Source organism: Dipodomys spectabilis, unplaced genomic scaffold (assembly GCF_019054845.1).
Source record: "Dipodomys spectabilis isolate Male_0828 unplaced genomic scaffold, ASM1905484v1 ptg000203l, whole genome shotgun sequence".
Taxonomy (NCBI): domain Eukaryota; kingdom Metazoa; phylum Chordata; class Mammalia; order Rodentia; family Heteromyidae; genus Dipodomys; species Dipodomys spectabilis.
Window position 1 is genome coordinate 1,535,633 of NW_024870880.1, and position 11,868 is coordinate 1,547,500.

The following is an 11,868-nucleotide window of genomic DNA, read 5'->3' on the forward strand; positions in this document are numbered from 1 at the left end:
TACAATCTTCTACAATCTGCCTGCCTTCTCTAGCTGCTTTCCTAGCCTGGACCTATTCCTTCATTGTACAGGAAAAGTGTGATTCAACTGATTTCAGTCAGATCTGTTAGTGAAGTTATCAAGTATTTAGATTCTTTTTTTAAAAATTAGTTTTGGGGCCTGAACTCTGGGCCTGGGCACTGTCTTTGAGCTCTTCAAATCAAGGCAAGCACTCTACCACTTGAGCCACAGCACCACTTCTGGATTTTTCTGTTTCTGTGGTGCTATTTTGGGAAATGGCAGAGCAGAAAGTGAAATGATGCAACCAAAAACATAAAAGCAAAATAAATTAGGATAATTATGGAGCAACCATATTGTCTATAAGAACCATGAAAGAGAGAGAGGAAAAGAGATGTGCAATGACCTAGCTAGCCGCAAAATCCATGCTTCGAATCAATTTACAGAGCAAACAATTTTTTTTACTTTTTAAAAGAGATGGAAATAGAATTTATGTATTTACTTGAAATTAGTAAATACATTTTTAGTCGCCTATATGAAGAGACACAGCTTTGACCAAATTACAGACAAGAATCTTAATCCTTGGGCTGGTAATGTGCTTCAGTGTTAGAGTGTTTGCCTTGCAGCTTACTACAGTGTGGAGACTACTTTCCAAAAAGGCCACTCATATGAATACTAGGGATGAGGATGAGTATACCCCCCTTCATCGGGAAGCCTAGAGTGGACACCTAGACATTGTCCATGAGTTGGTATCTCAAGACAGATATTCATGCAATAACTGTGAATGGCTAGACACCCCTGCACAATGCATATATGTGGAACATATTGCAACAGCACACACACACACACACACACACACACACACACACACACACATACACACACACACATACACACACATCATCATATTTCTTCTTAAGTATTTTTTGTATATAGTATTAAGAAGAAATTTACATTACTAACGAATTTCTGACAGGACAATATCATCACTGTACATCTTGCTTCTATGCACTCAGTTTTAAATTACTATCTAAGTATGTGCATTACATAAGTATTGGAAAAGTAGGAGCCACACGGGTGGCTCAGGTCTTTAATCCTACCTAATCAGAAAGATGAAATCTGATGATTGTGCTTTGAAACCAGACCAAGAGAAAAAAAAGTTCATTAGATTATGATTTGAAAGTAACCACAAAAGCTTGAAATGGAGCTTAGTATAAGCAGTAAAATGCTAGCCTGGAGAAAACTAAAACAAAAAAAATAACAAATTCTGGGACAGAGCCAGGCCCATGAGTTCAAGCTCTAATATTAGCATCAAACTAATGAATGAATGAATGAGTGAATGAACTAAAAATAAATTAAGTGGTTACATGTGGAGAGACAGGTAAAATGTAAGAACAGTGGTGACTGGATTATGTATTATTTTGTAATAAGGCAAATTATCATTTTTCCTAATCACTAATATTTTATTTGAACTATTTTGTACAATAAACCCTGAATTTGGCATGCATGTATATGTGTGTGTACATGTGCTCACATGGGTGTGTATGTGTATATGTGTGTGTGTGTGTGTGTGTGTGTGTGTGTGTGTGTGTGTGTGTGTGCGGTTGCAGTGTTGCTTGCCAATGTGGACAGAGTGAGGCTGAAAAGAGCTGGGTTGCGATGTTGTTATTTATCAGTGTTCCGTCCTGTCATTTAAATGGAACCGCCCTTCTGTACATTTTATTTGTCAAATAATAGCATATCATAATCAGGATTTACACCATTAAGTTAGATAAAAGAGATCACTTTCAGCTCTTAGTATATGTTAGGCAAGAAAATACACATATAATTAGGTAGTAAGTTATTGCTGTAAGATAACTGTTAGTACAAAATATGTATTTGACCTCTTAAATTGGATATACTTTTAAGATTTTGACCAACTCCACCAAACAGGTATTACTCTCTTGTTATTCCTGTGAAAAGCAAGGTGGATAAACTCTTTCGGGATTTCTGTTGAAAATAACTTTCTTTGTAAGATCGTATCTATTCATACTAAGATAATAAACCCCGTATTTTTTTAGGTTTGATTATCCCATCATATTGATTGAAAATCAGCATTGTGGATATGTTTGTTAGATATACATTGCAAAAACAAACAAAAAGCATGTGTCACTTCAAGATTGTGGATGCATTTGAAGTTGTATTTTATGTACCAAGGTTTTTTCATTAATAGGTATTTTTTGTGGGAGTAACTATCAAAACTTTAACAAATAAGGCTTTTTGAATATCTTTTCCAATATAAATAACATCCCAGAGCAAGTCTTGCAATTTCTGAAAACCCTTTGAATTTTAGTGTTATTTCAGTTCATTGAGTATACAGCTAAAGACATTTCTGGAATAAACATTGTTAAAATCTGAAAATGTAAGTGGGAATACATGCTTTTTTCTGCATCATTTCATGAAAAGTCAGTTTTTATGAAAGTAAAAGATATAGAATAAAAGAATGGAAGTGAATTGGGTGAGCTAATTATTAGTGTAACTTTGTTTTCTATTAGCACAGTCTTTGAATGTACATGATGAAGTTAAATTATGTGCTTTGTGCCACTATGCTTCAGTTATTTTTATAATCTTTGTAGTTATAAGAGTGAATTTATAATATAAATAAAGGTCTTTGAAAATGATAAGGATTAATCTTATGTTTTGTTTTCTACACCCAAGAAAATGAGTTATTTTCAAGTGTTAACAGTTTACAATTGAATCTTCAGTATCATAAGAAATTTTGAACAAATGTAGTAGTATTGATGTCTTTTTTGGGGGGGTGGGAGTCTGGTAGTGGGGCCTCAACTATGGGCGTGGGCGCTTTCTCTCAGCTCTTCAGCTCAAGACTAGCGCTCTTCCACTTGAGCCACCGAGCCACTTGCGGCTTTTTTCTTTTTGCTTATGTGGTCCTGAGGAATCAAACCCAGGGCTTCATGCATGCAAGGCAAGCACTCTACCACTACGCCACCTTCCAAGCTCTTTATGTCTTTTTAAAATAATTGTATTCACAAGTTGGAGAGGCTTTAATTCATGCTTAGGTCTTCTTGTCTATGATTTTTTATCCTCTCATTCCTAACATTAATGATAGGTCAGACTGCATTTTTGGGTACATGAAAGGGAAAATATTTATCTAGGGTCAAAGGTGATTTTTATATCAATCTTGCTTTAATAGCTTTTTAAAGTAGTACCTTTCTTTCAAAATGTTGAGTGTAAAAAGCAATCAAAATACGTCTAATGGTAAACAACTTAGTTGAGCTACAATGTGGAAATGATTGGTCCATAAGACCTGCAGTTTGTTTCCATCAGGAATTGGGGAGGTCATTCTTTCAGTAAGACAGTGTTAAACAGAGATAGGCTCCCCAGGCAGTGCAGTGTTGAGTGAAGGGATAGAATATAATTTCTGCTATTTTGATCTAGAAATCAAGAATGTTATACTTTAGCACTTCCTTTAACCAGGGAGGTATGCATTGATTTTGAACTTTGTGTTTTCATATTACAGTTCCCTATTTTCTAACAAAGAGAAAGTGAAATATTATGAGTGTACACAATAATTCTGGGAATTTTACCTAGAATTTGTAGACTAAGTGCTGGTATTTTAGTCATAAAATTGAATGAGGTTAATTGATAGAGTCGGAGATGGACCTCAGGCTAACACTTACCATGTGTGCAATGTTGTACTAGTAATTACAACTCTGAAGACTTCAACATCATCATCTGAGAATTAAAAATGCAAGTAGTTCCACTTTATGGAATTATTGTGAGGATTAAATTAGATATCATAGCTAAAGTACTTGGAAAAACAATCAATCAGCATTTGGAAATTTCTACCTGTTATTTTATCATGTGGTGAATTCTAACATTTTTACTGTGATTTTCATTGTGTCTCTTTATGATGTGCAATGTGATGTATTGGTATTCATTGCATTGATCATTTTTCTGTCACTATGAGGAAAGCACCTGCAAAGAAAATTTCTGAGGAGGAAACTATTATATTGACTGATGGTTTAAGAGAACACAGTTTAAGATCAGATGTCTCCATTGTTTTTAATTATATTTTTATTACCTTAACTAATTGTACAAGGGAATTTCCATTAAATAAATCATGTTTCTAAGTATAATGGATCTTTATATAACTTTTCCCTACCCTTCTAAACCTCACCACACTTTATTTTTTTCTAGTTTCATACTATCTGCATTGAATATTATGTCTTCACTTTCTTCCTCCATAACTCTCTTAATTCCTTCCCTTTGACTTCCCCTCACATCTTTCAAGTGATAGTTTCCTGGTATTCATTTTGTTGGATTAACAGTTCAATTTTATAAAAATTACATCTTGTAAATACTCCTCTACAAATAGCATGATTTGGTTAATATTGCTGTGTAAACTTGTATAAAGTTCATCGTTTGAAGCTATCCTGGGCAGGAAAGTCCATGAACCTCTTATCTCCAAACAACCAACAGAAAATAAGAATTGGAACTGTGGCTCAAAGTATTAGAGTGACAGCGTTGAGAGAAAAAGCTCAAGGACATCACCCAGGCTCTTATTTCAAGAACTACAATCTACCAAAAAGAAATCTATTTAATTTACACCTGTGTAAGTAGAGTATTTCCATCACCCAAATGCACATTCATGCTCATTTGCAAGGTAATTCTGTTTTGTCTGAAGTACCACTAAACATTATCACTAAAGTAGCTTTGGAACATGGGTTCATTCTATCTCTTTCATGGATTTTTCTAGACTCAAATACTCAAGTGTTACAATTGTTCTAATTATTTAAAATCATAGCTTTTTTCTTTAATACTCCTAATATTAGAGTTTGAATTGAGTGTTTTGTGCCCCTTCAATGGGTATTCTTATCACTTTGTCATGCCCCCAGCCCTAAGTTATCCTGATTATTTTTCAGCTAGAAACTGGCCTCCGACTTATGTATGAACTTGGCCTCAGTCCACTTGATGGTATTCTTCCTGGAATTTAGAATAACAGGTGCATGGCATTGTGTAGAGAACTTTGTGTTCAGTCTGGGCTTTAGCCACTGTCCTCACAACAGTGCACACCCATATAGTCACGAATTTCATAAGCTTGTCATAGCTTATTATTTTTAAATCTTTCATTTCCTCCAGGTTGTTGAGTACTGAATTAATTTGTGTTTTCTTGGGTTGTTTTGTTTCATTTGAATCTATGTGTTGAGTTGTTCCTCACTTTTCCTTCTGTTTCTTTCCTTCAAGTTCTTACCTAAAGTGCTGAGAAACCAATTCTTCTTTCTCAAGATAGTCAGGGTGAACATTATTTATTCCAAAGCAATTTCAGTATCTATGAATGGTATACACATGCTAAGCGCTGAAAAGGGTGTTTTATTTTCACGGCAGTCTTTGGCATTCACGGAAAGATCATGAAACATATGAAGAAAATAAAACTACAGATGAATGCCAGGAGGAGAATAAGCTATTATTAATTGTTTGACAGAGGTTTCTCTTCTAGTGAAAGAAATACATTGCTTGATGCAGGATTTCACATAATCATATTGCTAGGAGGAATCTAAACAATCATCTAATACTGCAGACTTGAGAGTGATGAATTGACTTCCTGAATAATTTACTTTTGGGTCAAATAAAAGCAGGCTTCTAAAAAGAGAGTAGATTTTAGAGAAACATGATGAATTTTATGTAAATAGGTCCTTAGCTGATTTTGTTAATTTGTGAACTAATACAGTGAAATAAAATACAGTAAGGTAAAATAAATAAAGAACTTCACATTGAAAAACTCATTTGTGTTTGTGTATGTGTGCATGCATGTGGGAGTATGCACACGCACATGTGCATGTGCTCATGCATGCATTCATCATTCTTGAGGCTTGATAGTGCCTGGGAACTATTCCTCAGCTTCTGTGCCCAAGGATAGTGGTCTACCATTTCAGCCACTGCTACAATTCTGTTTTTTTTTTTTTTTTTTGAGATAATCACTTGTATTGTCATGATTGAACAGTGGTCTTCATATCTTAGACTCCTGAGTAGCTAGCTAAGGTTATTCAGCCTCTGAGTAGCTAGTTAAAATTCTGCCTATCCTCTATGATTCACTGCTCTTTTATTCTTTTCCTGAGGTATTCACAAGCCTAAGTCATATATATGTCTAGTTGCTTTAAAAATATTCTTACTGCACCAGGGGATCCCAAGTGTACTCTTAACTACTTAGGAGGCTTGAGAACAGAACCCAAGCCAAAACTTTAGTGGACTTACTTCTCAATCTATAGCTGGGTGAATTGGATCATTTCCACCATCCTGCACTATCTAGAGACTAAGATTGGAAGGACTGCAGATCCAGGCCAGTCAAGGTAGCAAGCTAGACAAGTTGGTGTGCATTGATGATGCCATTGATGATGGGAAGGCTAAAAGGACAGATCAGGGGCATGTTCTTGTGGAAAGGGAACCCCTATCCTAAAATTAAGCACTGATATGATGCCGGCCTGCAAGAACAATATACCCCAAGTTGAAATCTCCACATTTTCCCACAACCAAAATAAGTATGTACGTTAACATCCAAAAACTTAATACAATCTGTTCTTTGCTCTAATATCAGCTTTATCTGATTATCATATGATGTGACAGAATAGTTTCTTCATTAAACTTATGATAATTAAAAAATACCTAGAAATTTCTTTCTCACTTAATAAGTGCAAATGAATGGCAAATTGCCTCATTTCTTACATATTTGACTACCACTATAAATTCGTCTTATGATTAATAGTAATATATTCTGATTTATTAGTTTATTTGCAACAGTTTTTAAACTTTTTGCTTTACTGATGAAGTTGAAGTATTTAAATAGTATCATCAAAGTATATTCCTTGGGTATTTAGGGCAGTTTTTTACAAAGTTTTTAACCAATGGCTTTTAAGAATTCTTAATTGGTATATTATTTGGTTTATTTTTAATTTCAATTTAATTTTATTATTATGGTAATGTACACAGGAGTTACAGTTACATAAATGAACCAATGAGTACATTTCTTAGGGAAGGAACACTGTTATATCTTCCATCGATATTTTTGTACACTCAAAACAAGAACTACTGATGTTTTTGCTGTTGCTGTTGATCAATGGGTACTTTTGCTTTCTTTGTTCAAGCATTTTCATTATAAAATTGATATACAGAACGTTTACACTTAATTAAGTCAACTAAAGATTACACTTCATTTTCTTTTCTTTTTTGTGGGGGAGGGGGTTCGGTTTTAGGGCCTGAACTCTGGGCTTGGGCCATGTCCCTCAAGGCTAGCGCTCTACCACTTGAGCCACAGCACCACTTCTGGCTTTTTCTTTTTGCTTATGTGGTGCTGAGGAATGGAACCCAAGGCTTCATGCATGCAAGGCAAGAACTCTACCACTGAGCTACCTTCCCAGCCCCTACTTCATTTTATTTTCTAAATTTCAAATTTTGAGCTTAAATATTTCCTTTTGTTTCTTTGGGATAATTTTTTTTCAGAGTTGTAGGATCAGTTAATTTAATTTTGCATGATTTTTACACATGTAAATTATTCAGACACATATATTTTGCTTTTAAAATATTTAACATGTGGCTTTTTAAAGATTATTTTCTTAATTTTTATATGGTTAGTGAATTTAAATACATTTATTTTCTTATAGTTATAAAAATATTTGTCCAGGAAACAAATACTGTATTTTCAAAAGACACATACTTTATTAAGAAAGGCTTCATTACCTGATCACTTTTGGGAAATATTTGTACTTGAATTTAAAAAAAGTTTGAGCTCGGCATGGTGATTTGTTGCATCCATTTTATAGTTATGGTGGGAAATGTAAATAGGATTTGTAATTCGGGAGAGACTGGGAAACTATGAGACCTTATTATAGAACTATTCAGAGTGAAATGATTATAGATACAGCCATTCCTAGCGTTATATACAGTACCACGCTATCATATTCTAAATCTTGAGTTAAAACACCAGTAACATCAATCTTTTGTCAAAATAAAAGGACACATGTTTCAAAATGTTTATTATTTAAAACTTATTTGCAAAGGTTCTCATGTCTTCTATTAATTTTCAATTTACTTAATCTATTAAAATCCAAGTATATTGTGACAATTTTATTCCTACTCAAATTTTAAATACTACAAGTAATATTATGATTTCATATATTAACATACTTTTACTGTTTGTGATAATTTCTTCTGTTTAATATGATAAAATCAATATTCCAAATGGGTGTATGTAGTGTGTGTGTGTGTGTGTGTGTGTGTGTATGTGGTTTTGTGTGTGTTTGTGTGTGTGCTTTATGTGTACTTTGTAGTGCTTGGGAGATCACACCATTGTTTCACATATGCAAGGCCAATGGTTTACCACTGAGCTATACTGTCTAGTTATAACGCAAATAGTATTTTAAACCATGACTTTCAAGCTTTCATTCTTAGTATGCTTTTTCAAAATTATATATGATAAAATGTGATCCATATTCTATCCACGCTATCAATTTTATTGTTATTTAGAATATTTCCACTGCCTTTCCACTTCCAAACTCTTGTGTTTGTTATTGGTAAAGTTTACTTTGCTTCTTTTCTCTCTTCATTCTTTTTCCCTTTAGAGTTTAACTATTCTTTCTCTTATTTCTTTGGAAATTAATTATCATATTCCTATTACAATTTCTTTACAATGTAACAGGTATATACAATGTTTTAATTTCTATTTTAATTTTTCCCATTTTCACTGACTTTTAGTACAAACTATAAGGTGGATTAAATAGAAACATGTATGAGGACACTTTATTTTTCTCCTTATCTTCTCTGAAGTCTTTCTGTTTTTGAAACACAATAGCAATGAAATATAGCTCCTATGCGATCCATCATTCTTTCTCCTCTCACTCTCCTCTGTTGTACAGCTCAAGTTGTTATCATTCATCTGTGTTAAGTTACAGTGTTATCTAAATCTTAACTCATTCCTGAATTAATATTAGTTGTTTCAGTTATTTTCTGAAGACTTTTTTCTATATATAATATCTGGGGTCTTGTGTTTTTACAAAGTACAAAATATGAGTGACTATCAAACATCTAAATATCTCTGTAGAATATTGGTCAACCTGCTCAATAAATTCGTATGTAAATTCAAGGAATACAGGTCAGTCAGAACAATCTTGTAAAATGGTGTATCTTCAGCCTTCATACTTGCTTTGAATCTTTTTACCATGTTTAGTAGTGAAGACAACATAGTTCTACTACAAGAACAGATACATAGAAGACTGTAACAGATTTGTAAAAAATAAATTCTCAGTTTTATGTTTAATAGATTTTGAAAACTATACTATGACTTTATGAAATAATAATAGAATTTTTTAATTTTTATTTTTGTATTGTGAACATACTGTACAGAGGGGTTACAATTACATGGGCAAGATAGTGAGTACATTACTTATCAAGAATTGTAGCCTCCTCCTTTGTTTACCCTTCCCATCCTTTCCAAGCCTCCCTGCTCCATCCCACCCAATCCTCCCCCCCCAAGTTGTAAAGTTCGTTTTCGACATGGCAACTTGTACTTCTCATTGTTGCAACAGGTCCACCTCCACAAATTATACCGACATCAAATACAGCGTTAGAAAAAAATGCATGAAAGAAAAAAAAACATTTAAAATACATATCTTAGGGTTCATTTTCCTAACATCACCTTATCTGACCATTTCTGCTTGACTCATACATATACTAGATATTGTATATAAGGGAAATCATGGGACCTATGTTTCTTTGGGCTTGGCTTACTTCACTTAATATAATTTTTTCCAAGTCTTTCCTAACAAATGGGGCAATGTCATTCTTTCTGATGGAGGTATAGAATTCCATTTTGTAAATATACCACATTTTCTTGATCCATTCATATACTGAGGTGCACTTGGGTTGGTTCCAGCCCTTAGCTATGGTAAACAATGCTGCAATAAACATTGTTGTGCTGGTAGCTTTAGTGTGGTCTTGTTTGTAAACAATTGGGTGAATGCCCAAAAGTGGGACTGCTGGGTCATAGGGGAGCTCTATGTGGAGTCCTTTGAGGAACTTCCATACTACTTTCCAAAGCAGAAACTCTGAAAACGTTACAGGATGGAATAGGAGAAACCCTAGATCTCCTTGACGCAGGCCGAAATTTTCTTAATAGAGACCCGGAAACACAACAAATCAAAGAAAGGTTGGACAAATGGGATTGCATGAAGTTGCAGAGCTTCTGCATGGCAAAGGACATAGCTAGCAAGATCAATAGAAAGCCCACGGATTGGGAGAAGATCTTCACAAGCCATACAACAGACAAAGGTCTCATATCTAAAATATACTTGGAACTCTAAAAATTAAATCCCCCAACAACAAATGCTCAAAGAAACAACTGCCCAATAAATAAGTGAGCTAATGACTTAAAGAGAAACTTCTCTGAAGAAGAAAGAAGGATGGCCAATAGACACATGAAAAAAATGCTCAACCTCTTTAGCCATAAAAGAAATGCAAATCAAAACAACATTGAGATACCACCTCACCCCAGATAGAATGGCAAAAATCAAGAACTCTAATAACAACAGATGCTGGAGGGGATGTGGACAGAAGGGAACCTTACTTCATTGTTGGTGGGCATGTAAACGTGTTCAACCACTTTGGAAAATAAAAGAATCTTAAATGGGTGTATTGGCACTATTGTCTCTCATGATTTAAAAATGATCTTATACTACTACCACAATCCTTTTTTTTGTTTGTTTCTTTTTTTTTTTGTCATTCATGGGGCTTGAACTCTGGTCTTAGGCGCTGTCCATGTGCTCTTCAACTAAATGTGAGCACCCTACCACTTGAGCCACCGCACCACTTCTGGCTTTCTTGTTGTTTATTAGAGATAGGAGTTTCATGGACTTTCCTGCCCGGGCTGGCTTTAAACCGTGATCCTCAGATCTCAGAGTCCTGAGTAGCTAGGATTACAGGTGTGACATACAGGTGCCTGGCCTACCTCAATCCTAATACAAAAATTTAAAATAAAAAATGATTATCAAACTAAATGTGCGATGTAAAAACCTATAAGAGATAAACGTAAAAATTTATGAAATTGTATAAATGGAAAGCATTAGTGGCTAAAGAAAAGCAAGAATATACTGGATTATATCAAGTGATAGCCTTTCATAATTCAAAGGACACTATACTCATAATTCAAAGGACACTATAACCGAAGTGAAAACATAACCAACAGATAGAGGGAGAGTATTTGTTAATACTACAATGTGAATGCTACAATGATTCTGAATCTTAAGTATTTTTATATCTTCTAATTCTATATAATTTTTCCTGAATAGGATATTTCTTTAAAGAACATGTGTTACTTAATAACCAATAGGAGGAGCATATGAAATAAGTTCCTCTTTAGTATCTAAGAAAAAAGAAGAAAACTCACTTGTATGACCCTAATATAAAAAGATGACACAAAATATAATAATGCATTTGTGGAGAAATTGATAAACTCCTCATAATGATCAATTTGTATAATACTGCAATCATTTTACCAAGCAAGTTTTCAAGTCTTAAAGGTCAAAAAGAATTGTATAGGATCCATTCATTACACTTCTATGAATGTATTAAAGAGAAGTAAAAAACATGTTTGGACAGGGAATTGTAGTTCATTGACAGTGCACTTGAATAGTATGTGTGAGACTCTGGAAAAAATCCCCAAAATCAAATTTTGAAAAGACACACTTTAGAGGATGTATGCTGGACAAATTCCTGTAACAGAATTTTATATCTATTTTAATATCTGTTCTAAAATTTATAGCCTTTCTATTTGAAGAAATGTAAGTTTGTGAAAATTAGGCTTTGAAAACCTATGAAGGTACAATT